A 27,873-nucleotide genomic window follows, 5' to 3' on the forward strand; every position below is an offset into this window, starting at 1 on the left:
GAACATTAATAGTGATAGACAGCTTACATTAGGATGTATGCATGATGTGAATGTAAAATAGTTGCATTATGTGTTATTAATTTAATCAAACTGTATTGCTATGCTTTGCTACTGCAACCACTTCTCAATCAAGTAAACCGTCCCACTGCTTTTCTCACAATTTGCCGCTGTTAAAAAATGTGTTGCAAGTGTTATGTGTTACAAATGGTTATCAGTGTGACAGTTAATGTGGAGAAGAAGTAATACACAAAATAGAGTCAGAAAGAGAATCCAATTGCATAGAGGTAGCGAGAGATGGTTGCATTAATCTTAATGTGCAGTGTGTAAAAGGTTTTAAAAAGATGGTTTTGTGTGACTTTTGCTTTAACGTAAAATTAGCTGTAGACATTATAACTTGTTACAATGATTTAGAGATAGTAATCTCTATAAAATAATAATAATAAGTATAGCAAAACAAATTACGAAAATTTTGAGGCAGTATGTATAGGTCGAGATATAGTGAATACACAAAAGGGATCAAGGGATAGTAGCAAAGTCAAATGATAAATGCAAAGGTACTCTATTTAACAGTAAATTGACGTAGCTTGCAAATTCCAACGTGTAAATCGTTCCATTAATTTTGCTGCTCACGAAGACGGCTTACACTGACTGTTTTCCGTTTCCACTGGAAAGAGAATCCTATTGCATAGAGGTAGCGAGAGATGGTTGCATTACTCTTAATGTGTAAAGGTTTTAAAAAGATGTTTTTTTGTGAATTTTGCTTTAACGTAAAATTAGCTGTGGACATTATAACTATGGTTAGGTTTGATTTAATCATAATAATAATGGAACGATTTACACGTTGGAATTTGCAAGCAAATTTTATTTATTTTATTTATAACCCCTCCTCTCCATTCTGATCTCTAGCAGGCTCCCCTGGGTTCTCCAGGATTCTCTGGTGGACCCTGGGGGCCAATATCTTTTTCTTAGGGGCCACATTGGAGAGCACCTTTTTACATTTGCCACTGTGTACGCTCCCAATGATCACCAAGACACGTTCCTCAGAACTACCCTGCACAGATTATGTGACTTTCGGGAGGGCCAATTGATATTAGGTGGGGACTTTAATGTCCCCTTTCGCCATCGGTTGACTCAAATAATAATAATAATAATAATAATAATAATAATAGGATTGTGTAATGCAAAGATCAACCAGTCAATCATAGCAAAACAAATTAGGAAAATTTTGAGGCAGTATGTATAGGTCGAGATATAGTGAATACACAAAAGGGATCAAGGGATAGTAGCAAAGTCAAGGGATAAATGCAAAGGTACTCTATTTAACAGTAAATTTATGTTGTTGGCTTTGACCTGTTTTTTTTTTAGCTTGTTTCCCAAGGTGACCATCTTGGCCTTTGTCAAGAGGCTTCAGAGTGCCCGAAGAGAGTGCCTACGGCCAAATCACCTATATAGTATCTTATATATAATAACTAAAAATATTATTTATTATTATAGATATAGATATATAGTATAGTAATTTGGTCGTAGGCACTCTCTTTGGGCACTCTGAAGCCTCTTGACAAAGGCCAAGATGGTCACCTTGGGAAGCAAGCTAAAAAAAACAGGTCAAAGCCAACAACATAAAAAGAAGCCTACGGCATCCAGTATTCCCAGGCGATCTCCCAATCAAGACACTAACCAGACCAGATCCTTCTATGGCACCTGGTCTTCCCAGGGAGTCTCCCATCCAGGTACTAACCAGGCCTGACGCTGCTTAGCCTCTGAAATCAGACGAGATCGGGTGCTTTCAGGTTGATGTGGCCGTAAGCGTTCTCCTCAAGACACGCCCAACCCTCTTGACAAACGCCAAGATGCTCACCTTGAGAAACAAGCAAAAAAAAACAGGTCAAAGCCAACAACATAAAAAGAAGCCTATGGGCTTACAGCGGACCTTAAAAGATGGGACCCACTAGCTCTGTCATGGTTCGGACGCTGTAATGTGTTGAAGATGAACGCGATGCCACGACTTCTGTATCTACTACAAGCCTTACCTATCAAAATACCCCAGACTTTCTTTCATGCGGTTCGCTCAATCTTTATCAAGTTCCTCTGGCGCGGAAAACATATGCGTATTGGTAGGGCAATGCTATTGCGACCGAAATTGCGGGGAGGTATTGGCTTCCCGGACCCTGCTCTATATTACACAGCGACGCACATGACACCGGTGGTTGACTGGTGCCGGTGTTCTGCCATATACTGTCCGGCCATGATATAGTGTCCGCGCCGTACTGCGCATGCGCAGTACGGAGCAGACGAAGCTTCGGAAAATCTCCGAAGCTGAACGGCGCCTGCGCGGTGAGTGGAGGTGGTAGCCCCACCATCCAAGCGGACATAGGGTTGTGAATATTAGAGGGCCCCTCGCAGGCGAGCTTCGCTCGCCACGCTTCGGGCTCGGCCTCGCTACGCTCGGATCTTTTATATTCTTACTCTATGTCCACTTGGATAGTGGGGATAGAACCTGGACTCAGTGCGCAGGCGCCGTTCATGCTCGGCAATTTTCGGAATCTGTGTTGCTGTGTACTGCGCATGCCTACCCTTCTTAGCCTCAGAAAAGAGAAGAGATAGGGCTCTTTCAGGGTGATGCTGCTGTAAGCGATCTCTTTGGGCACTCTCAACCCTCTTGACAAATGCCAAGATGGTCACCTTGGGAAACAAGCAAAAAAAAGAAAACGAATCAACGCCAACAACATAAAAAGAAGCCTACAATAACTGGTAATCCCAGGTGGTCTCCCATCCAGGTACTAACCAGGCCCGACTCTTCTTAGCCTCCAAGATCAGATGAGATTGGGTGCTTTCAGAGTGATGTGGCCATAGGCAATCTCTTCAGGCACTCTCAACCCTCTTGACAAACACCAAGATGGTCACTTTGGGAAATAAGCGAAAAAAAAACAGGTCAACGCCAACAACATAAAAAGAAGTCTACGACACCTGGTATTCCCAGGCGGTCTCCCATCCAGGTACTAACAAGGCCCGACTCTATTCGCCTCCAACATCAAACGAGATCGGGTGCTTTCAGGGTAATGTGCCCGTAGGCAATCTCTTCAGGCACTTTCAACCCTCTTGACAAATGCCAAGATGGTCACCTTAGGAAACAAGCAAAAAAATAAAAATAAGTCGGAAGCTAGAGACAATACGGCCCGAGTCCTCAATTTAATCCATGCGGCGCATGTACAGGGAAGGCCCTTGCTTATGCTGTCAACAGACGCGGAGGAGGCCTTTGACAGGGTGGCCTGGCACTTTATGCAGGCCACCCTGGAACATATAGGTCTTGGCCCCAACATGATGAGCTGGGTAATGTCGCTTTACTCCACGCCATCGGCAGCGGTACGGGTGACCGAGTGGTGCTCGGACTCTTTCCCCATCACTAATGGGACGAGGCAGGGGTGCCCTCTGTCTCCCCTAATTTTTATTCTGACACTGGAACCACTTATGTGTCACGTTCGGAATGACCCGAATATTACTGGCATATCCAAACCCTCGGCACAGCACAAAATTGCGGCGTACGCTGATGATCTAATTTTTTCCATCTCCAATCCACACATTTTGCTTCCCAAAATACTTGCGTCTCTACAGCGACACGGCAGCCTATCAAACTATAAAAACAATTGCGCCAAGTCGGCTGTATTGAATATATCGGTCCCGGATGGTGAGGCCAAGAGGCTCCGCTCCTCTTTTCCATTCTACTGGGCTGAAAAATCTATACGTTAACTGGGCGTTGACATCGCAGCGGATTTAGCGCAATTGTACCTGCTTGATTTTGTCCCTCTCCTGGATAGACTGAAATCTGATTTGGGAAACTGGCATGCTTTAACACTGACCTGGTTCGGGCGCTGTAATGCATTAAAAATGATGGCCCTCCCTCGGATCTTATACATGTTCCAGACATTACCGATCCGGTTACCCCCAATTTTTTTCAGACAACTGCAGGTGCTGCTCCGGGACTTTATTTTGGCGCGCAAACCGCCCAGAGCCCGTTTGCAATTGCTTGCCAGACCAAAGGACAAGGGGGTCTGGGTCTCCCAGATCTCAGACAATACTACAGAGTGACTCTGCTAGCGAGAGTCGTTGATTGGCATTGTAATGGCCCACACAAGCAGTGGGTGGAGATGGAGATTGAGGATGGATCCATTCCCCTATTGACCTCCCCGTGGCTCCTGTCCTCCCTACCAAAAGACCTCAGAGGTCACCCCGTAGTGGGAGCTACGTTGGCTGTTGTGCGGAGGTTGTTCCGCTGCACACACATTGCTCCCCTGCCATCACCAATGACTCCGGTTATAGGTAATCCAGACTTCCCATCGGGATTTACCAACAAGAAACTGCGACAGTTGACAGTGGTGGGGAAACAGCGTCTGGGAGAGGTGTGGCCCACGGGAAGGCTCCCGACCACGCAAACTGTCGCCGAGCTTTCTGACCCTCCGCTTGACTTGTTTAGTGCTTATCAACTTCGTCACTTTCTTCTGGCCATACAAAGGGCCCCCTACACTCCTAGAGACCTGACACCCTATAAATCCATCTGTCACAAAAGGGAACCTGTGCGACACACCCTCTCCCTTCTGTACAACCTATTGAGTAGTCAGGAGGAGGAGTCGACCCCCACCATTTATCCACAAATGGGAGAGGGACTTAGGCATCACATTTACCCCACAACAGATAGGGAAGATCTTGACCTTAGTACATAAAGCTTCCATCGCAAACCAATATCAAGATACAAGATAGTCTCACGCTGGTATAGAGTCCCATACCTTCTGAATAAAATGGATAGATCGATCCCGGATGTTTGTTGGAGGTGAAATTCAGATATGGGGACCATGGGACACCTTTTCTGGGCATGCCCGACCTTGAGGAACTTTTGGGTTCCCAGTAGCGTGCCTTCTACACTTGACCGAACAGCCTGTTCGAAAATACAAAAAAACCCTCACGATGCAACTCCTGAATGCCGCCCGGGCCTGCATTCCCGCACTGTGGAGGCAGCCTCAGCCCCCATCCAAGGTGCTGTGGTATTCCAAAGTCAATCATATTCTCCGGATGGAAGAATTGACCGCCACCCTTCACAACACTGAAGAGGCATTTAGTGTTACATGAAGGCCCTGGAGGTATTTTACTGGTACTCGAGACTACATTCGGGAGGTGAGCAGTGCCTCCGTCCCAGAAAATGACTGAACATCTAACGTTTACCTACGTAGGCCATGTCTGCCCTGGGTGGCATTCCCCCCCTCCTTTTTGTCTTTATTTTTCTTTTTTTCCCCGTCGCCATCCCCCCACCTCCTCTCTCTCCGTCTTTGCACTCTCTTCTTCCCCCGTCCTCCCTTTTGACTATGCCTTGTCTCCTTACTAGCCTTCGGGACCCAGAAGAACCCCAGGGTTCTGGACATGACCGGCTCATATTTTACTCTGGTTCACGTAGGTCATGATAAGCTGGCTCGCTGTGGTCCCAGTTGTTCTCCATGATTACATTTGTCCGAACGGAGCTGCACTAGTTATACTGTACTACATGTCGGAGGTGGGGTTTCTCTATTTTCTGCATGAAACTGTAGGACTCCCCTCTGAGAACCCAGAGTTATTTGGCTGCCTATTTTTTGTTAGCATGTAATTGTGACCCTGGGTCATGCTGTATGGTTATATTTATGTTGTTCTACTTAATAAAAGAATAATAAAAATAAAGAAAATAAGTCAATGCCAACAACTTAAAACTAAAGCCTATGGCATCGAGAAATCCCAGGCGGTCTCCCATCCAGGTACTAACCATGTCCCAACCCTGCTTAGCCTCTGAGATCAAATGCACGCTCAACCCTCTTGACAAACGCCAAGATGGTCACCTTGGGAAACAAACAAAAAAAACAAGTCAACGCCAACAACATAAAAAGAAGCCTGCGGCATCTGGAAAACCCAGGCGGTCTCCCATCCAGGTACAAACCAGGCCCAACCCTGCTTAGCCTCTGAGACCAAACGAGATTGGGCGCTTTCAGGGTGTTGTGCCCGTAGGCAATTTCTTTGTGCACTCTCAACCCTCTTGACAAATGCCAAGATGGTCACCTTGGGAAACAAGGGAAAAAAAACAGGTCAAAGCCAACAACATAAAAAGAATCCTACGGCATCCGGTATTCCCAGGCGATCTCCCAATCAAGACACTAACCAGACCAGATCCTTCTATGTCACCTGGTCTTTCCAGGCAGTCTCCCACCCAGGTACTAACCAGTCCTGATGCTCCTAAGCCTCTGAAATCAGACGAGATCGGGTGCTTTCAGTGTGATGTGGCCGTAAGCGTTCTCTTCAAGACACGCCCAACCCTCTTGACAAACGCCAAGATGGTCGCCTTGAGAAACAAGCGAAAAAAACAGTTCAAAGCCAACAACAAAAAAAGAAGTCTATGGCACCTGGTATTTCCAGGCGGTCTCCCATCCAGGTACTAACCAGGACCGACACTGTTTAGCCTCTGAGATCAGATGAGATTGGGCGCTTTCAGGGTGATGGGGCCGTAGGTGATCTCTTTGGGCACTCTCAACCCTCTTGTTAAACACCAAGATGGTCACCTTGGGAAACAAGCGAAAATAAACAGGTAAAAGCCAACAACATAAAAAGAAGCCTACGGCACCTGGTATTCACAGATGGTCTCCCATACAGGTATTAACCAGGCTGTACACTGCTAGGCCTCCGAGATCAGATGAGATTGTGCACTTTCAGGGTGATGTGGCCATAGGTGTTCTATTTAGACACTCTCAACCCTCTTGACAAATACCAAGATGGTTATCTTGGGAAACAAGTGAAAAAAAAAAAGGTCAACGCCAACAACATAGACCCTGGCGGTCTCCCATCTGACCCAGACCCTGCTTAGCCTCTGAGATCGGGCGCTTTCAGGGTGATGTGACCTCAGGCGAACGCTTTGGGACATACTCAAAACTCTTGACTGATGCTAAAATGGTCACCTTGGGAAACAAGCGAAAGAAAAACAGGTCAAAGCCAACAATATAAAAAGATTCCTACGGCACCTTTAATTAGGTACTATCCAGGCCGGACCCTGCTTAGCCTCTGAGATCAGATGAGATCGGGCACTTTCAGGGGGATGTGGCCGTAGGAGATTTCTTTGGGCTCTCTCAGCCCTCTTGACAAATGCCAAGATGATCACCTTGGGAAACAAGCGGAAAAAAAAAACCATGTCAACGCCAACAACATAAAAAGAATGCTACGGCACCTGGTATTCCCAGTTGGTCTCCCATCCAGTTACATCAGGCCCGACAATGCTTAGCCTCCGAGATCAGACAAGATCAGGCACTTTCAAGGGGATGGGGCCATAGGCGATCTCTTCGGGCACTCTCAACCATCATGACAAACGCCAACATGGTCATCTTGGGAAACAAGCGAAAAAAAACAAGTCATTGCCAACATTGGAGGCTAAGCAGGGTTGGGCAATCAGTTTCCTTGCCTGAAATAGGCATCTCAGAACTGCCATCTGGCTACTTCCCGGGTTTCCAACTCCTTCAACTAATCCCAGGAGACAATACTTCGCCTCCATCCTGGTGGAGGTTCCAACCACCCGATCAATGGTTCCTGTCACCTCTGTCCAGTAGCGGATCAACTTCGGGCATCTCCAAAACATGTGCATCATGTCTCCCCCCATGTTCCCGCACCGGGGGCAACTTGCGTCCGGCCGTTCGGCCAAACTGAAAAAGTTTACGAGGAGCATAATAGGTTCTATATAATAAGAACAGATGTGACATCCTGTGTGAGGAGAGCCACAATTCACCACAGGCAGGATTCCTGTGGCCAATTATAGCTCCGGGGGGTTTAGTACACACCCCACACTATATAAGGCCGCCAGCATGGCGGCCTTGTATAGTGTGTTGCGGTGGTCAGGGAAAGAGGACGCTCTTTACTGCTTGGGAACCTAGCACTGTTACAGTGGGTGTTATGTGCCTCCTGCACAGTACACACCTGAAGCTACCCTTTATTACTGGTGTTCAATTTCTGCAATTTCTGCAATACATGCATCTCTGTATACTCAAGTGCAGAAGTTAGAGTCGGTGTTGTGTGCCTCCTGCACAGTATACACCTTATTGCTGGTGTTCTGTTTCTGTAATACAGGAACCTAGTACTGTTACAGTGCTAGGGTGTACAGAGAAGCTGGTATATATAGAAGACTACAGCATACAGAAGAAAGGCTAGTGAATACAGAATACAGGTTTCGTGTATGTAGAGAGGCTTGAGTATACAGAGATGCTAGAGTAAACAGTGAGGCTGGGGTACACAGAGAGGCTAGTTTAAAGACAAATACAAAGATGTTAGTGTATATAGAGAGGTTAGTGTATAGAGAGAGTCGAGTGTATACAGAAAGGACAGTGCATATAGAGAAGCTAGTGTATACAGAAAGGGTATACATGAAAGCTGACATTCTATACAGAAGACTGGGTAGTGTATACAGAGAGTCTAGTGGGTACAGAAGACAGGCTGGTGTATTCTAGCTAGTTTTTACAGTCTAGTGTATACAGAAGACAGGCTGTGGTATACAGAGAGTTTAGTGTATTCAGAGAGTCTAGTGTATACAGTCGGCGAGTGTATACATAAGACTGGCTAGTTTACACAGTGTTTACAGAGATGCAAGGGTGTACAGAGAAGCTGGTATATATAGAAGACTACAGCATACAGAAGAAAGGCTAGTTAATACACAATACAGAAGACTCGTGTATGTAGATAGGCTTGAGTATACAGAGATGCTAGAGTAAACAGTGAGGCTGGGGTACACAGAGAGGCTAATTTAAAGAGAGGCTAGTATATACAAAGATGTTAGTGTATATAGAGAGGTTAATGTATAGAGAGGGTCGAGAGTATACAGAAAGGACAGTGCATATAGAGAAACTAGTGTATACAGAAGACAGGCTTGGGTATACATCCAAGCTGACAGTGTATACAGAAGACTGGGTAGTGTATACAGAGATTCTAGTGGGTACAGAAGACAGGCTGGTGTATTCTATCTAGTGTTTACAGTCTAGTGTATACAGAAGACAGGCTGTGGTATACAGAGGGTTTAGTGTATTACAGAGATGCAAGGGTGTACAGAGAAGCTAGTATATATAGAAGACTACAGCATACAGAAGAAAGGCTAGTGAATACAGAATAAAGGCTGGCTTCTACGGAGAGGCTACCACTACGGAGATGCAGAACAATACCTAGGGTATATAGAGAGGCTAGATTATACAGAGAGGCTAGTGCATAGAGTGAAGCTATTGTATATAGAAGCCTGGTTAGTGTATACAGAGAAGCTAGTGTGTACAGAAGAAAGGCTAGACAGGCTATAAAGAGAGACAAGTTTTTATAGAAGACAGTTTCGGTATACAGAGATGCTAGTTTATACAGAGAGACTAATTTATACAGAAGACAGGCTAGGGCATACAGAAGACAGAAGACGGGCTAGTGTATTCAGAACATAGGCTAGTGTATATCGAAGACAGGCTATTGTATGCAGAAGACCGGCTAGTGTAAACATGCTGGTGTATATAGAGAGGCTAGTGAATTTAGAGGGTAGGCTAAGTGATAACAGAAGACAATCTGGGCTATACAGAGACATTTCATCATTTCATCTAGCTCACATCTCTAATGGAGTTTGTCTCATTGCCATGTTATGCCTTTTCATTCTTATGCTAAATATAGATCACGACACGATTTTAATCATCCACATCAAGCATGCAATAAAACTATCATACATCAAAATAAACCATGTACTCTTTTGCTCTATTTTGCATATTTGTACCGGGACTGTGAGTATGTGACAGTCCTGACACACCATCCTGACTTATTTTTCTTTATTTCTTATTAGAAATGGAGAGTACTATCTCAAAATACGCTTAAATCTATTCACTTCCATGAGTTCTACCTCTAATTGTACCTTAATGCAAAATGTTCACAAAACCATCCATTTGCTACCAGACATGCTGCACATACTAAGAGTAATGTAACTATCGCTCTCTAACGATGTAAACAGTTTTATTGCTTTTCTGACATTGACCGAGTATCTCTGACATTAACTGAGTATCTCTGACATTAACTGAGTATCTCTCTGCACTATGATCTTATTAATAATAATAATAATAATAGGATTGTGTCATGCAAAGATCAACTAGTCTAATATAAGCTTTCTCATTGGTACCGGCATATCCTTTAAATTTAGACTAACGCAACTATTTCTCGGCCATTTTCAAGCTAAGCTTTCAATCTCTTACCTTTGAACAGCGATTCTTCCACCCTACAATATTAAGCCATTTAAATGTCCTATTGGTCGCCTATATTATACAACTCTTTGAAAAGCCTATATGTAGAGAATAAAACTAGTCTTAAATCTTAATAAAACAGTTTTATTGCTCAACCAGTATCAGCTGTCATGACAAATAAACGTTTCCACTGTTTGACTCTATTTTCTGTATTACTTCTTTTTCTCCACCTTATCTGTCACAGTTAAAACACAGTGACAAAACATTTCTTTTTACCGCAGCAAAATGTGAGAAAAGCAGTATAAGCCGTCTTTCTGCCATATGCAACCATCTCTCGCTACCTCTATGCAATAGGATTCTCTTTCCAGTGGAAACGGAAAACAGTCAGTGTAAGCCGTCTTCGTGCGTAACAAAATTACACGTTGGAATTTGCAAGCTACGTCAATTTACTGTTAAATAGAGTACCTTTGCATTTATCCTTGACTTTGCAACTATCCCTTGATCCCTTTTGTGTATTCACTTTATCTCGACCTATATATAATGCCTCAATATTTTCCTAATTTGTTTTGCTATACTTATTATTATATTATAGAGGTTACTAACTCTAAATCATTGTAAACCTAACCATAGTTATAATGTCTACAGCTAATTTTACGTTAAAGCAAAATTCACACAAAACCATCTTTTTAAAACCTTTACACATTAAGAGTAATGCAACCATCTCTCGCTACCTCTATGCAATAGGATTCTCTTTCCAGTGGAAACGGAAAACAGTCAGTGTAAGCCGTCTTCGTGCGTAACAAAATTAATGGAACGATTATTATGAAGGGCTCCCACCATCCCTGTGCTATGCTGACTTCCTCCTGGGGCTGTACCTCTGCTGTGCATATTATGAGGGGCTCCCACCATCCCTGTGCTATGCTCATTATGAGGGGCTCCCATCATCCCTGTGCTGTGCTGACTTCCTCCTGGGGCTGCTTATTATGAGGGGCTCCCACCATCCCTGTGCTATGCTGACTTACTCCTGGGGCTGTACCTCTGCTGTGCATATTATGAGGGGCTTCCACCATCCCTGTGCTATGCTCATTATGAGGGGCTCCCACCATCCCTGTGCTATGCTCATTATGAGGGGCTCCCACCATCCCTGTGCTATGCTGACTTACTCCTAGGGCTGCTTACGGTGCAGGTGTCAGTGCTGTATATCACAGTGCTGGTGTCAGTGCTGTATATCACGGTGCTGGTGTCAGTGCTGTATATCACGGTGCTGGTGTCAGTGCTTTATGTCACGCTGCTGATGTCAGTGCTCTCTATCACGGTGCAGGTGTCATTGCTGTATGTCACGCTGCTGAGGTCAGTGCTCTCTATCACGGTGCAGGTGTCATTGCTGTATATCACGCTGCTGATGTCAGTGCTCTCTATCACGGTGCTGGTGTCAGATCACTCTATCACGGTACAGGTGTCATTGCTTTATGTCACGCTGCTGATGTCAGTGCTCTCTATCACGGAGCTGGTGTCAGATCACTCTATCACGGTGCAGGTGTCATTGCTGTATGTCACACTGCTGATGTCAGTGCTCTCTATCACGGTGCTGGTGTCAGATGACTCTATCACGGTACAGGTGTCATTGCTGTATGTCACGCTGCTGGTGATCATCTCCTGCACCCTCTTCTTTGCCTACCCTGACCTTCCCTCTCCTCCATTGCCTTCATGCGCTCCACAGTCCTGAATTGTCACAATTTCACATATAAAAAAAGAATGCTTGTAGTTGTCGATCCCAGATTCACCTCATACATGTGTTATGTCATTGGCCATGTGGTGGGACTATGTTTGCCAGCTAGTAATCATTTTGTGGCTGCAAATTTGACCTGTAGGTTTGCAAACTTCGCATCCCATTGAAGTCAATGGGGCCCGCCGCGGACGTTACGGTTCGCGAACTATCGGTCGCGTTCGCGAAACGTCCAGTCGGAAGTTTGTCCATCTCTACTAACCAGGCCCAACCCTGCTTAGCATCAGAGTTCGGACGAGATCGGGCGCTTTTAGGGTGATGTGGCCGTAGGCAATCTTGCTGGCCACTCTCAACCCTCTTGACAAATGCCAAGATGGTCACCTCTGCAATCAAGCAAAAAAATAAAACAGGTCATCGACGTCAACAACATATTAAAAAAATAGCCTATGGCACCTGGTATTCTCAGGTGGTTTGTAAGAGGGGGGTACTGGGGGTCAGGTTTGGGTGGGCCTAAAAATCATATAAATCATGGCTCCTGTATATCTTGGATCAGGGATAAGGCTAGTAAGGGGGGTATCACTTGATAAATTGACCACCCAATGCCTGCAATATTGTAAGGTAGTGAACGGGCCCCTGCTTTCAGGGTAGTATGATGTTTAGTAAAGTATATAGAATTACTAGCTCCTCTATTATGATATGAGGTCTGCAATATGAAGAATAGTTCATATAAGACATAGAGGTAAGTGCCAATATAAATGTCGCAGCAGGGCACAAGATCGGATCAGTCACTAAAATATACCAAGTGCTCTGTTCGATGTATACTTTACCGATAGGTGTCTCGGGTCCTTCTAGGCGCTCATTTGGCCGTGGTAATGTTTCGTTAGAGAGTAAAAGGCTACAACTATATGGGATCCGAGCAGGAATGGTGTCTAGTCGAGTGCGTGCGTTGAATGCTCTCTCGTCTGACGGGTTGGAGGCCCAGGACTGCTCCAGGTAGAAATCATGGTGGTAACCGGAGTCGGGGATATTGAAGCTAGTGTAAGTGTCTGTAGTCTTTCAAGGCAGGTGAGTAAGGGAATGGTCCATATGCAAGGCAGAGGAAAGGAGAGCGGCACTAGGCAGGGTATGAAGCATGTAGGCTAATCCACCGTCGCATGGGTGTCCCGGAGCTCTCGTGAGGCGACAGGTCTAGCGGTCCCTGCGTGCTCTGTGAGGTAGCGTGGCCGAAGTCGGGCTCGTCGGTGGGTGGCGGGGTCGGTGTCCCCCAAGTGGTCTGAAGGTGGATGGCGACCTATGTCTGCGAGATCTGGACAGTTGAGTTTCCATGAGATCTTCAGTGCTGCGGGTGTTGGGTGAAATGTGGACCCGAAAATCAGCATACCAATTAGGTACTTCAACCAGTGGCAGGTCCAGCATTTTGCAGAAGGTTTCTAGATCTTCTGGCACTTTTAAGATGGCAGTGCGGCCCTGGTAAGAGGCTTGCAGAGCGAACAGAAACTTCCAGCGATAGAGGATGTCTCTCTGCCTCAGCACGTCAAGTAATGGGCGCAAGTCTCTTCGATATTTCAGCGTGATCGCCGAAAGATCCTGATATATCTGGATCGAATGGCCTTCAAATGTCAGGTTCGGATCCCTCCTAGTTTTTTTAAGAACCTCTTCTTTGAGGGTATAGTCGTTAACATAACAGATGACATCCTGTGGGGGATCAGAATCTTTGCCATTAGGCCTAAGGGCTCTATGTATCCGCTCCATAGCTATAGGTGTACCGGAGGGTCGGACTAGCAGCTGGTTGAATAGGGATGTGACCGCTGGGAGGATTTGCTCAGGCTCGATCGACTCCGGGAGGCCTCTCATCCTCAGATTGTGTCTTCGTCCCCTATTGTCGATATCTTCGACACGGCGCTGGAAGTCTCTGAGGTGCCAGGTGTGTGTGTCGAGGAGGTCCCCATGATGTGACAGTGTTTTTCAGGTAAAATCCTTGGTGATCGATCTTTTTTAGGCTGAGGTAAGACAGAGCAAAAAGCTTAAGCAGCCATCCTCTCTCTAGGCAAGCCACGCCCTCCCGGCTTTTTTTTTTATATGTTTTTGGCGTCGACGACCTGTTCTGTTTTTCTGCTTGTTTGCAGAGGTGACCATATTGGCGTTTGTCAAGAGGGTTGAGAGTGGCCAGCAAGATTGCCTTTGGCCACATCACCCTGAATGCGCCCGATCTTGTCTGATCTTGGGTGCTAAGCAGGGTCGGGCCTGGTTAGCACCTGGATGGGACACCCCCTGGGAACCCCAGGTGCCGTAGGCTTTTTTTTTCATATGTTTTTGGCGTCGACGACCTGTTTTATTCTTCTGCTTGTTTGCAGAGGTGACCATCTTGCCATTTTTCAAGAGGGTTGAGAGTGGCCAGCAAGATCGCCTACGGCCCTATCACCCGGGAATATGCCTGATCTTGTCTGATCTCGGATGCTAAGCAGGGTTGGGCATGCTTAGTACCTGAATAGGAGACTGCCTGGGAATACCAGGTGCCGTAGGCTTTATTATAATATGTTGTTGACTTCGACGACCTGTTTTATTTTTCTGCTTGTTTGCTGAGGTGACCATCTTGGCGTTTGTCACTTTCTTTCAGTAGCTGTCATTCCCATTTCATCATTGTTATAAGAGTCTCTGAGCACAAATAAAAAAAAAGCCTACGGCACCTGGTATTCCCAGGCAGTCTCCCATCCAGGTACTAACCAGGCCTGATCCTGCTTATCATCCAAGATCAGACGAGATTGGGTGCATTCAGGGTGATGTGGCCATAGCCCATCTTGCTGGCCACTCTCAACCCTCTTGACAAACGCCAAGATGGTCACCTCAGCAAACAAGTAGAAAAATAAAACAGCTCGTCGACACCAACAACATATTAAAAAAAAGCCTACGGCACATGGTTTTCCCAGGCGTTCTCCCCTCCAGGTACTGACCCTGCTTAGCATCCAAGATCAGACGAGATCGGGAGCATTCAGGGTGATGTGGCTATAGGCGAACTTGCTGGCCACTCTAAACCCTCTTGACAAACGCCAAGATGGTCATCTCGGCAAACAAGCAGAAAAATAAAACAGGTCGTCGATGTCAACAACATATTAAAAAAAGCCTACAGCATCTGGTATTCCCAGGCAGTCTCCTATCCAGGTACTAAGCATGCACAACCCTGCTTAGCATCCGAGAACAGACGAGATCAGGCATATTTCGGGTGATAGAGCGGTAGGCGATCTTGCTGGCCACTCTCAACCCTCTTGACAAACGCCAATATGGTCACTTCGGCAAACAAGCAGAAAAATAAAACAGGCCGTCGACGCCAATAACATATTAAAAAAAAAGCCTACGGCACCTGGTATTCCCAGGCGGTCTCCCATCCAGGTACTAACCAAGCCTGACTCTGCTTAGCATCCGAGATCAGACAAGATCGGGCGCATTCAGGGTGATCTGGCCGTAGGCGATCTTGCTGGCCACTCTCAACCCTCTTGAAAAACACCAAGATGGTCACCTCTGCAAACAAGCAGAAAAATAAAAGAGGTCGTCGACGCAAAAAAAAAAAAAAAAAAAAATGCCTACGGCACCTGGTATTCCCAGTCGGTCTCCCATCCAGGTACTAACCAAGCCTGACCCTGCTTAGCATTCAAGATCAGACAAGATTGGGTGCATTCAGGGTTATGTGGCTGTAGGCAATCTTGCTGGCCACTATCAACCCTCTTGACAAACGCCAAGATGGTCACCTCGCAAACAAGCAGAAAAATAAAACAGGTCGTCGACGTCAACAACATATTAAAATAAAAATGCCGGGAGGGCGTGGCTTGCCTAGAGAGAGGATGGCTGCTTAAGCTTTTTGCTCCGTCTTTCCTCAGCCTAAAAAAGATCGATCACAGAGGATTTTACCTGAAAAACACTGTCACATCATGGGGACCTCCTCACGCGGACCCTCTGCATCTAGATCCCGCTCACCAAGGGACCTGGGAACCCATAATACCCAGACAATACCGGATCTCTTCAGGAACCAGGGGGCCGACATGGCGGCCTGTTCTCCCACCACTAACCACATCCCATCTCCCCATCACCAACAACTAAATATCCACGACCTGAGGACTGTCGCAGCCAATATAAAGAGCACTCTGACCACGGCCATCTCGGACCTCCGCCACGAGATACAAGCAATCATAGGGAGAGTAAACTCCATGGAGCTAATGGCGGCGCAACAACAGCATGAATTGCAGATGGCTCAAGGCAAAGTCGACACACACACCTGGCAGCTCAGAGACCTCCAGCGCCATGTCGAAGATATCGACAATAGGGGACGAAGACACAATCTGAGGATTAGAGGCCTCCCGGAGTCAATCGAGCCCGAGCAAATCCTCCCAGTGGTCACATCCATAATTCAACCAGCTGCTAGTCTGACCCTCCGGTACACCTATAGCTATGGAGCGGATACATAGAGCCCTTAGGCCTAAGGGCAAAGATTCTGATCCCCACGGGATGTCATCTGTTATGTTAACGACTATACCCTCAAAGAAGAGGTTCTTAAAAAAACTAGGAGTGATCCGAACCTGACATTTGAAGGCCATTCGATCCAGATATATCAGGATCTTTCGGCGATCACGCTGAAATATCGAAGAGACTTGCGCCCATTACTTGACGTGCTGAGGCAGAGAGACATCCTCTATCGCTGGAAGTTTCTGTTCGCTCTGCAAGCCTCTTACTAGGGCCGCACTGCCATCTTAACCACTTCAGCTCCGGACCAATAAACACCTTAAGGACCAGAGGTCTTTTTGCAATTTCGCACTGCGCTGCTTTAACTGGTAATTGCGCGGTCATGCAATATTGCACCCAAACGAAATTTGCGTCCTTTTCTTCCCACAAATAGAGCTTTCTTTTGATGGTATTTGATTGCCTCTGCGATTTTTTTTTTTTGCGATATAAATGGAAAAAGAGCGAAAATTTTGAAAAAAAAAGATATTTTCTTCTTTTTGTTATAAGAAAAATCGAATAAACTAAATTTTAGTCATACATTGAGGGCAAAATTTATTCAGCCACATGTCTTTAGTAAAAAAAATGTCAATAAGCGTATATTTTTTGGTTTGCGCAAAAGTTATAGCGTCTACAAACTAGAGTACATTTTCTGGAATTTACACAGCTTTTAATTTATGACTGCCGATCTCATTTCTTGAGGTGCTAAAATGGCAGGGCAGTACAAATCCCCCCCAAATGACCCCATTTTGGAAAGTAGACACCCCAAGGAAATTGCTGATGGGTATGTTGAGCCCATTGAATATTTATTTTTTTTGTCCTAAGGGATTGAATAATGACAAAAAAAAAAAAAAAAAATTTTTTTACAAAAAGTTGTCACTAAATGATATATTGCTCACACATGCCATGGTTATATGTGAAATGACACCCCAAAATACATTCTGCTGCTTCTCCCGAGTACGGGGATACCACATGTGTGGGACTTTTTGGGAGTCTAGTCACGCACGGCACCCCGAAAACCAATCACCACCTTCAGGATTTCTAAGGGTGCAAATTTTTGATTTAACTCCTCACTACCTATCACAGTTTCGAAGGCCATAAAATGCCAAAATAGCACAAAACCCCCCCAAATGACCCCATTTTGGAAAGTAGACACCCCAAGCTATTTACTGAGAGGCATGTTGAGTCCATGGAATATTTTATATTTTGCCAAAAGTTGCGGGAATATTACAAACTTTTTTTTTTTTGCACAAAGTTGTCACTAAATGATATATTGCTCACACATGCTATGGGCAGAAGTCAAATTACACCCCAAAATAAATTCTGCTGCTTCTCCCGAGTACGGGGATACCACATGTGGGGGACTTTTTGGGAGCCTAGTTAACTAGCTACCTAGCGACACTAGCGACACTGATGCAGCGTTCAGAAAAATTATCGCTTAGTGACACTGGCAAAAGGGGGTGAAAGGGTTAACTAGCGGAAATCAGGGGGTTAAAACCATTATTGGGTAGTATATCGGGGTACCTAGCGCTATAAAAACCTGGCGGTGAACCTAAAAAAATAACTAGCTACCTAGCGACTGTAGCGACACTAATGCAGCGATCAGAAAAACGATCGCTTAGTGACACTGGCAAAAGGGGGTGAAAGGGTTAACTAGCGGCAATCAGGGGGTTAAAAACATTATTGGGTAGTATATCGGGGTACCTAGCGATATAAAAACCTGGCGGTGAACCTAAAAAAATAACTAGCTACCTAGCGACACATGCAGCGATCAGAAAAATGATCGCTTAGTGACACTGGCAAAAGGGGGTGAAAGGGTTAACTAGCGGCAATCAGGGGGTTAAAAACATTATTGGGTAGTATATCGGGGTACCTAGCGCTATAAAAACCTGGCGGTGAACCTAAAAAAATAACTAGCTACCTAGCGACTGTAGCGACACTAATGCAGCGATCAGAAAAACGATCGCTTAGTGACACTGGCAAAAGGGGGTGAAAGGGTTAACTAGCGGCAATCAGGGGGTTAAAAACATTATTGGGTAGTATATCGGGGTACCTAGCGATATAAAAACCTGGCGGTGAACCTAAAAAAATAACTAGCTACCTAGCGACACATGCAGCGATCAGAAAAATGATCGCTTAGTGACACTGGCAAAAGGGGGTGAAAGGGTTAACTAGCGGCAATCAGGGGGTTAAAAACATTATTGGGTAGTATATCGGGGTACCTAGCGCTATAAAAACCTGGCGGTGAACCTAAAAAAATAACTAGCTACCTAGCGACTGTAGCGACACTAATGCAGCGATCAGAAAAACGATCGCTTAGTGACACTGGCAAAAGGGGGTAAAAGGGTTAACTAGCGGCAATCAGGGGGTTAAAAACATTATTGGGTAGTATATCGGGGTACCTAGCGATATAAAAACCTGGCGGTGAACCTAAAAAAATAACTAGCTACCTAGCGACACTAGCGACACATGCAGCGATCAGAAAAATGATCGCTTAGTGACACTGGCAAAAGGGGGTGAAAGGGTTAACTCTAGGGGCAATCAGGGGGTTAAATCTTTATTGGGGGGTGATAGGGGGCTACCCTGGACCTAACACTAACTGTCCTGACAGTTTTTACTGTCACAACTGACACTGAATGCATTGATCAGTAAAGAAATGATCAATGCAATCAGTGACACTGTGACTGGGGGGGAGGGGGGGCGGGGGGGGATCGGGGGGCGATCGGGGGGGGGATCGGGGGGGGGTTTGTGTGCCTGTGTGTACCTACATGTCAGTGTAGTGTTCGTGCAGACTTACTTTTACTCTTCTCCTCGTAGTCCGGTCAAAAAGACCGCCCCGAGGAGAATGACATCACTTCCTCCTTCCTGTGTAAACAATACACAGGGGAGGAAGCTTCTCATTGGCCAGGAGCGATCCAGAGGGGGTGGCCGAAAACCAACGGCCATCCCCTCATCACGGAGCGCTCCTGGACCGAATCGGACCGCCGTAACCAGCGGGAGGGGGTCCGATCGGACCCCCCACCCGCTGGAAGGCAATCACGTAGATGTACGTGATTATGCCTGCCTGTGCCATTGTGCTGACGTACAATGGCAATACGGCGGTCCTCAAGTGGTTAAAGGTGCCAGAAGATCTAGAAACCTTCTGCAAAACGCTGGACCTGCCACTGGTTGAAGTACCTAATTGGTATGCTGATTTTCGGGTCCACATTTCACCCAACACCCGCAGCACTGCAGATCTCATCGAAACTCAACTGTCCAGATCTCGCAGACATAGGTCGCCATCCACCTTCAGACCACTTGGGGGACACCGACCCCGTCACCCACCGACGAGCCCGACTTCGGCCCCGCTACCTCGCAGAGCACGCAGGGACCGCTAGACCTGTCGCCTCACGAGAGCTCCGGGACACCCATGCGACGATGGATTAGCCTACATGCTTCATACCCTGCCTAGTGCCGCTCTCCTTTCCTCTGCCGTGCATATGGACCATTCCCTTACTCGCCTGCCTTGAAAGACTACAGACACTTACACTAGCTTCAATATCCCCGACTCTGGTTACCACCATGATTTCTACCTGGAGCAGTCCTGGGCCTCCAACCTGTCAGACGAGAGAGCATTCAACGCACGCACTCGACTAGACACCATTACTGCTCGGATCCCATATAGTTGTAGCCTTTTACTCTCTAACTGAACACAACCACGGCCGAATGAGCGCCCAGAAGGACCCGAGACACCTATCGGTAAAGTATACATCGAACGGAGCACTTGGTATATTTTAGTGACTGAAAGCAGGGGCCCGTTTACTACCTTACAATATTGCAGGCATTGGGTGGTCAATTTATCAAGTGATACCCCCCTTACTATCCCTGATCCAGGATATACAGGAGCCATGATTTATATGATTTTTAGGCCTACGCAAACCTACCCCCCCAGTACCCACCTCTTACAAACCTATAACATCTATCAGGTGTAGGGCAGGGGTATACAAGCCGTCCATAGTTGTTAGGATTATGTAGCTCTCACTTCCCCTAGTCAAACAGCCGCCACTATACATATTGGATCACCCATCTAAGCCCCGGTTAGGGTTAATTCATTTCATTACTTGTTTGCCCATCGCTATATGGATGCTGCACATTATAGAATACAGACCCCCAACTTACTTTGGGGAACGACAATATGATATAATAACGATATTGTAATATAGTGGTTAATCTCAAACACTAACCAGACATGATCAGAGTACTACGTCTCTCCATCATGCTAAAGTTAATCCCTGCTAGACCATACTAGAAGTAGGAGACCACTCGAATGGGCTCCATAGGCACTGCAGAGGATCCCCTTGTCCCTAAGGTTCACAGGTTATGTTTACTGAAGCTAGATATTACTGTTATCTGGGGACTGCTTACCTATGGCTTTCTTGCAGAACCAGGCTCGTCCACCTGACAGGCTTCTATATACATGTGCCCAGAGATCAAGCTCTTCTACGAGATAATACCGCCCAGCTGAATTCTGGACGGCTGTTTTTTCTTTTTTCTTTTTTGGTTATGGTTATGGTTCTAAAAGTTACTATGATGCATCTGTTATTTGTTTTTTGATTCATATGTTTCAACCGACTGACTTAAGGTGACATTGGCCCTTTCTCGGTATGCGCAAACGAACATCCCTCCACATCATTCACTCTAACATGCAGACACACAAACTATTTAAGGAAAAGCTCATCGGTTTCCACACGCTCTGGGATAAACATCCCACTCCCTCACAAGCCTTAGAACACTCTTTATTTCCCATCCCATACAGTTTCCTGATTCTAAGGCTATTAGAGACACATTCTCGCCTATATACGGAAACATTTTGTTTGGGCTGAGGGTGGGACGAACAGAATCGACATATTTGGTAGTTAACGAATATCTATCTTCTCAATAGACCGGTCACCTCCCACACATCGGTCGTAACCACACTTTCATTAACACGATTACATAGTATACCACTGACTTTCATCGGTATAACCCACGCAGTATCTCCCTCCCTCCTATCAAGGGGTGAGAGACACCACCGATACACGAGACACTCCCCTTAACCCACCTCGTTCCCCCATCCCCATACCTGCGATTTTTTACTAGAACCCCCTCCAATAGGCTCTTGAGAGCCTTTTAGCGTTACCTCCAAAACCACAATTCTGCTCCTGAGTCAGACTCCCCTATTTGACACCTATCCTACCTAAGTAAATCTAGCTACTTGTATCAGCCATGCCACTCAAGCGTAATAGTGCCACCAAGCTGGCCACCAGTCTAACTGCAAAAATTATATCACTGAATGTCAAAGGCTTGAATACCCCGGAAAAATGCTCCCAAACCCTCCTTGAGATGCAGAAACACAAAGCCAATATCGTATTCCTTCAAGAAACTCACTTCCGCTCTAATGCCATTCCTAAACTGTTTAGTCGCCATTTCCCTATAGTATACCATGCTACGAACCCATTAGCCAAAACAAAGGGTGTGGCCATTCTGATACACAAAAATTGTCCATTCCAGTACACCGACATGCAATCCGATAAAGAAGGCAGGTTCCTCTTTCTAAAAGGCTCCTACGCAGGCCGAACCATTACCCTTGCAAACATACAGGGCCGGATTAACATAGGGGCTTGTGGAGCTGCAGCTCCAGGCCCCTCCCTCGATATAGGCCCATGCCAGTGGCTTATCAATATCGGTGTTCCTTCTTGAAAGAAGAGGAGCCCTCTGTGCACTGCACTCATGGAGGAGACAAGTGTTAGTCACTGCAGCCAAGGCTTGTCTCTGCAGATGTCTGACTCCTATCACAAGATCTTTTACACTTAGTGATGTCCAGTTCATGAACGAATCGTTCTTTTGAATCGATTCTTTTCAGTGAACTGGATGAATCGATTCATCTGAGTGAACTGATTCGTTTGAAACAGTTCACTATGCACTCAGTACACAGTAGAGCAGGCCTGGTAATATGATCCTAGAGTGAGAGACCTCGGCCCCTCCCTGCAACCAATCAGCTGACTCGCAGCACAGTGACACTCAGGAACTGGATACAAACTTAAAACAAGAGTCAGGAGTACACAGTACACCGAGTTAAATAATCATACAAGTTACCAAGTTAAAGAATCATACAAGTTACCAAGTTAAAGAATCATACAAGTTACCGAGTTAAAGAATCATATCAGTTTTTAGAACCCAGTACACTGAAAGAACCACAAGTCACCACCAGTAAAACAATACCCTAAACCAATGAGGTAGCAGCAGTGATAAGGTGGTACGGACAGCCTAAGGCCCTTTCACACTCGTGCGACTTGTCCTGCGACTTGAAACTGCAAAGTCACATGACAAGTCATAACCCGTGATTTCCTACGAGTTTAGTTCATATCTGTGCGACTTAAAAGTAGTTTTTGTACTACTTTTGTCCGACTTTGATGCGAAGTGTGAAAATAGCCTTAACGATTGAATTTTACTACCAGGGGTACTTCGCCCATGGTAGTGGTAGTAAAATCTGATCATCATTACTGCGCATGCGCTGTAAAGGCTACGGGCAAATCTGATGGCTATCAATGTTAACTGTGAAGTTGGCCCATCAGAATGCAGTTCACATGCACAAAAACCCACTTTTCATTTTGGCTCCACTTCCACTTGTGCAACTTGTCCTGCGACTTTGTACGCTATGAATTCCAATGAGTATTATTCATATCTGTGCAACTTCAAAGTAGTCCCTGCACTACTTTGGTCCCACTTTGATGCAACTTGAGATCCATAGACCTCCGGAATACACAGGCATTGCTTTAAAGTCGCATCAAAATTGCGGCAGAATTGTGCAACTTTCAGGCTGCGTTAGCCTAAAAAGCCTGAAAGTTGCACGATTCTGCCGCGACTTGAAGCAATGCCTGTGTATTCTGGAGGTTTAGGGACCTCGAGTCACATTAAAATGGGACCAAAGTAGTGCAGGGACTATTTTGAAGTCGCTGTGACTTGAAGTCGCACAGATATGAATGGTACTCATTGGAAATCGGGTACTTCTTGTCATGCAACTTTGCATTCCAAAGTCACAGGACAAGTTGCACAAGTGGAAACAGAGCCTAAATGAAAAGTGGGGTTTGTGTGCATGTGAACTGCATTCTGGGGCAACTTCACAGTTAACATTGCTATCCATCAAATTTGCGGAAACCTAGGCTCAGGGCCAGTTCACACTGCTGCATCGTGCAAAATCGCATGCAATTTGCACTGCAGTGCAAATCACAGGCAATGTCCATGCAATGCGATTTCAGCCATACAGATAGTATGGCTGAAATCGTATCGCATTTGGACTAAACTCGCACAGGACCCTTTTTTTGGTTCGCACCAGAATCGTATCGCATTGGCACCCATGCAATCCGATTCATGTCCAAACTGACACTTTGCAGTGCGACATGTGAGCTGAAATGGGGGTGTCATTAACATTGTATGACATTCCCCAGCAGTTTGCATATGTCATTGTAAACTGTTGTGCGAGTCGGGTGCGATGCAGGAACCCGTAGTGGAATTGCAGGGTTTCCGCATTGCACAAGTGTGAACCCAGCCTAACACAGCTGTTTGTGTATCACCAAAATTCATGACACTGAGCTAATGTGACAACAATAGGCTTGTGCTCTGCACCAATCAACTAAATCAAAGTAAACGTCCCCAGGACCTGCCAACCTTCTGTGTGAATCACTCTTCTGATTTTAATCATTTAATGTGGTTGAATCAGAGCTTCGGTTCACTTGCTTGTCAGTAGACTCAGCAAGTGAACCGAAGAATCGATTCATTGAATCGGTTCATTTCAGTGAGCAGTTCGAAATGAACCGATTCACTTTAAAGATCCGGACTTCCCATCACTAGTTACACTCACACAGATCCTCTGTGTTTGGGAGCTGTCTGGGGGAGGGGCGCTAATGTTGGCCTAACCAGCAGGAGCCCAGGAGGAAGGACATCTCCCATGCTGTTGACATAAGGTTAGTAAATTTGTTAGGGAGGTGTTGTGTAATTATTGTGCTAGGGGATACACTGCTGATTCCCCCCATGTCATGTGCTCTCTTGTACCCAGTTCCCACCATGTCATGTGCTGTGCAATGCAGTGCCCACTATGTAATGTGCAGTGCCCACCATGTCATGTGCACTGCCCACCTTGTCATGTGCAGTGCCCACCATGTCATGCTGTGCTCACCATGTCATGTCATGTGCATTGCAGTGCCCCCATGTAATGTCCTGTGCCCAGTATGTAATTTGCTGTGCATTGCAGTGCTCACAATGTAATGTGCAGTGCCCACCATGCCATGTGCTGTACATTGCAGTGCCCTCCATGTAATGTGCTGTGCATTTCATTGCTCTTCATGTGATGTGCAGTGCCCACTATGTTGTGCTGTGCCTTGCAGTACCCACTATGTCATGCTGTGCCTTGCAGTGCCCACCATGTCATGTGCTGTTCCCACTATGTAATGTGCTGTGCCCGCCATGTCATGTGATGTACCATGCAGTGCCCGCCATGTCATGTACTGTGCCATGCAGTGCCTGCCATGTAATATGCAGTGCCCACCATGTCATGTGATGTGCCACCCAGTGTCCACCATGTCATGTGCAATGCCCACCATGTCATGTGCTGTGCCATTCAGTGCCCACCATGTCATATGCTGCGCCTTGCACTGCCCACTATATAATTTGCCGTGTCCACCATGTCATGTGCTGTGCCATGCAGTGATCCCACCATGTAATGTGCTGTTCCATGCAGTGCCCACCACATCATGTGCAGTTCCCACCTTGTCATGTGCTGTTCTGTGCCCACCCTGCCATGTGTTGTGCTCAGAATGTAGTGTGTTGTGCCCACTGTGTAATGTGCTGTGCTGTTCAGCAGTGCCCACCATGTAATATGCCATTCCTAACATGTAATGTGCAGTTGCGTTGCCCACCATGAAATGTGCTATGCCATGCAGTGCCCACCATGTAATGTGTTGTGCCCACCATGTAATGTGCTGTGCCCACAATGTAATGTAATGTGATGTGTCATGCAGTGCCCACCATGTTATGTACAGTGCCCACCATGTAAATTGCAGTGCAGTGCCCACTTGTAATGGGGAGTTCTCACTATGTAATGTGCTCAGCTGTGTCCGCCATGCCATGTGCTGTGACCACAATATAAGGTCCTGTGCCCACCTTGTGCATGTGCTGTGTTGTGACCACCATGCAATGTGCTGTGTTGTGCAGCGCTCACCATGTCACGTGGTGTCATGCAGTGCCCACCTTGTTATGTGCTGTGCAGTGCCCACTATGCCATGTGCAGTACCCAACATATAATATGTTGTACCCACCATATAATGTGCTGTGCAGTGCTCACTTTTAATGTGCTTAGCTGTGCCCGCCATGTCATGTGCTGTGCCCACCATATTAGGTCCTATGCCCACTTTGTGCATTATCTGTGTTGTGCAGTACCAACCATGTCAAGTGCTGTGCCAACCATGTCATGTGCTGTGCCTACCTTGTAATGTGCTGTATTGGGCAGTGCCAACTATGTAACGTGCTGTGCCCACTATGTAATTTGCTGTGCTTTGCCCACCATTAAATGTGCTGTATCCATGTATCCACCATGTAATGTGTTGTGCCAACCATGTAATGTACTGTGCTATTCCCCCCCCCCCGTGTAATGTACTATGCTGGGCTGCCCCCCCACAGACCCACCCCTCACTAGGGATGAGCTTCGTGTTCGAGTTGAACATCGGCTGTTCACCCGTTAAGCAAATTCCGAACGTTATGGGCCGTTCGCGCCAAATTCGTGCACCAAGCATGCACTGTGACCCCGCATGCTTGACCAATCACAGCGCCGGCAGCGAGGAGAGCCATGATTGGCCACAGGCAGGATGCCTGTGGCCAATCATAGCTCAGGCTGTGAAGTACATGCCCCACACTATATAAGGCCGCCAGCGCGGCGGCCAGGTGTAGTATGTTAGCGTCTGTAGGAGTTAGTGGGTGTTCTGTGTACCTTAAGCACAGTATGCACCGATCGTTATCGGCCGATTTTGCGTTCTTGCTCTTCTGTAGTGGCTGTTGTCTGCGTGCCCTGACCGCAGTATACACCATTATATCCATCTATATAGCTAGCTATATTTCTCTTTTTTAATAGAGCTTGCTATCAGTTGTAGGAGATTCTGCGTGCTGTCTGCGTGCTCTGAACCCAGTATACACCGCTATATCCACCCATATAGCTAACTATCTTGCTCTTTTTAAATAGAGCTTGCAGTCAGTTGTAGGAGATTGTGCGTGCTCTGAACCCAGTATACACCGCTATATCCACCTATGTAGCTAACTATCTTGCTCTTTTTAAATAGAGCTTGCAGTCAGTTGTAGGAGATTGTGCGTGCTGTCTGCGTGCTCTGAACCCAGCATACACCGCTATATCCACCTATGTAGCTAACTATCTTGCTCTTTTTAAATAGAGCTTGCAGTCAGTTGTAGGAGATTCTGCGTGCTCTGAACCCAGCATACACCGCTATATCCACCTATGTAGCTAACTATCTTGCTCTTTTTAAATAGAGCTTGCAGTCAGTTGTAGGAGATTGTGCGTGCTGTCTGCGTGCTCTGAACCCAGCATACACCGCTATATCCACCTATGTAGCTAACTATCTTGCTCTTTTTAAATAGAGCTTGCAGTCAGTTGTAGGAGATTGTGCGTGCTCTGAACCCAGCATACACCGCTATATCCACCTATGTAGCTAACTATCTTGCTCTTTTTAAATAGAGCTTGCAGTCAGTTGTAGGAGATTGTGCGTGCTGTCTGTGTGCTCTGAACCCAGCATACACCGCTATATCTACCTATGTAGCTAACTATCTTGCTCTTTTTAAATAGAGCTTGCAGTCAGTTGTAGGAGATTGTGCGTGCTGTCTGCGTGCTCTGAACCCAGCATACACCGCTATATCCACCTATGTAGCTAACTATCTTGCTCTTTTTAAATAGAGCTTGCAGTCAGTTGTAGGAGATTGTGCGTGCTGTCTGCGTGCTCTGAACCCAGCATACACCGCTATATCCACCTATGTAGCTAACTATCTTGCTCTTTTTTAAATAGAGCTTCCAGTCAGTTGTAGGAGATTGTGCGTGCTGTCTGCGTGCTCTGAACCCAGCATACACCGCTAACTACACAACAAGTAAAGGCGCAAAAATCACATAATAATATACTCAAAGAGGCTGTCTGTATAAAGTTATAAAAGATGATAGTACATATGAGATCTTTTGGTTATCAAGTCCCAGGAAAGTGCCTTTCATTCCTTGGATAGGAATTCAACATACAGGGCTGCCACCGCAGGGAGCTGAAACCAGGCTCCTACACTGTTACGGAGATATAAAAGAAGAAGAAGAAGGGGGCGCCTCTGGGTGTAGATTTTTTTTAAAAGCAAATTATTCACAAG

The 27,873-nt window shown here is 46.0% G+C and overlaps 7 pseudogenes; 2 read left to right on the forward strand and 5 right to left on the reverse strand.

The window, feature by feature from the left end:
- Positions 1-2,736: 2,736 nt before the first annotated feature.
- LOC143937408 (5S ribosomal RNA) lies at positions 2,737-2,855 on the reverse strand (annotated as a pseudogene).
- Positions 2,856-6,401: 3,546 nt separating this feature from the next.
- Positions 6,402-6,520, reverse strand: LOC143937212 (5S ribosomal RNA; annotated as a pseudogene).
- Positions 6,521-14,141: 7,621 nt separating this feature from the next.
- Positions 14,142-14,260, forward strand: LOC143937721 (5S ribosomal RNA; annotated as a pseudogene).
- A 109-nt stretch (positions 14,261-14,369) lies between these two features.
- LOC143936707 (5S ribosomal RNA) lies at positions 14,370-14,489 on the forward strand (annotated as a pseudogene).
- Positions 14,490-14,639: 150 nt separating this feature from the next.
- LOC143937143 (5S ribosomal RNA) lies at positions 14,640-14,758 on the reverse strand (annotated as a pseudogene).
- Positions 14,759-15,310: 552 nt separating this feature from the next.
- On the reverse strand, positions 15,311-15,429 carry LOC143937404 (5S ribosomal RNA; annotated as a pseudogene).
- A 110-nt stretch (positions 15,430-15,539) lies between these two features.
- LOC143937512 (5S ribosomal RNA) lies at positions 15,540-15,658 on the reverse strand (annotated as a pseudogene).
- Between the last annotated feature and the right edge of the window lie 12,215 nt (positions 15,659-27,873).

The sequence above is a fragment of the Lithobates pipiens genome, unplaced genomic scaffold (genome assembly GCF_037356315.1).
Source record: "Lithobates pipiens isolate NorthernLeopardFrog02 unplaced genomic scaffold, aLitPip1_a1.2 Scaffold_28, whole genome shotgun sequence".
Classification (NCBI taxonomy): Eukaryota; Metazoa; Chordata; class Amphibia; order Anura; family Ranidae; genus Lithobates; species Lithobates pipiens.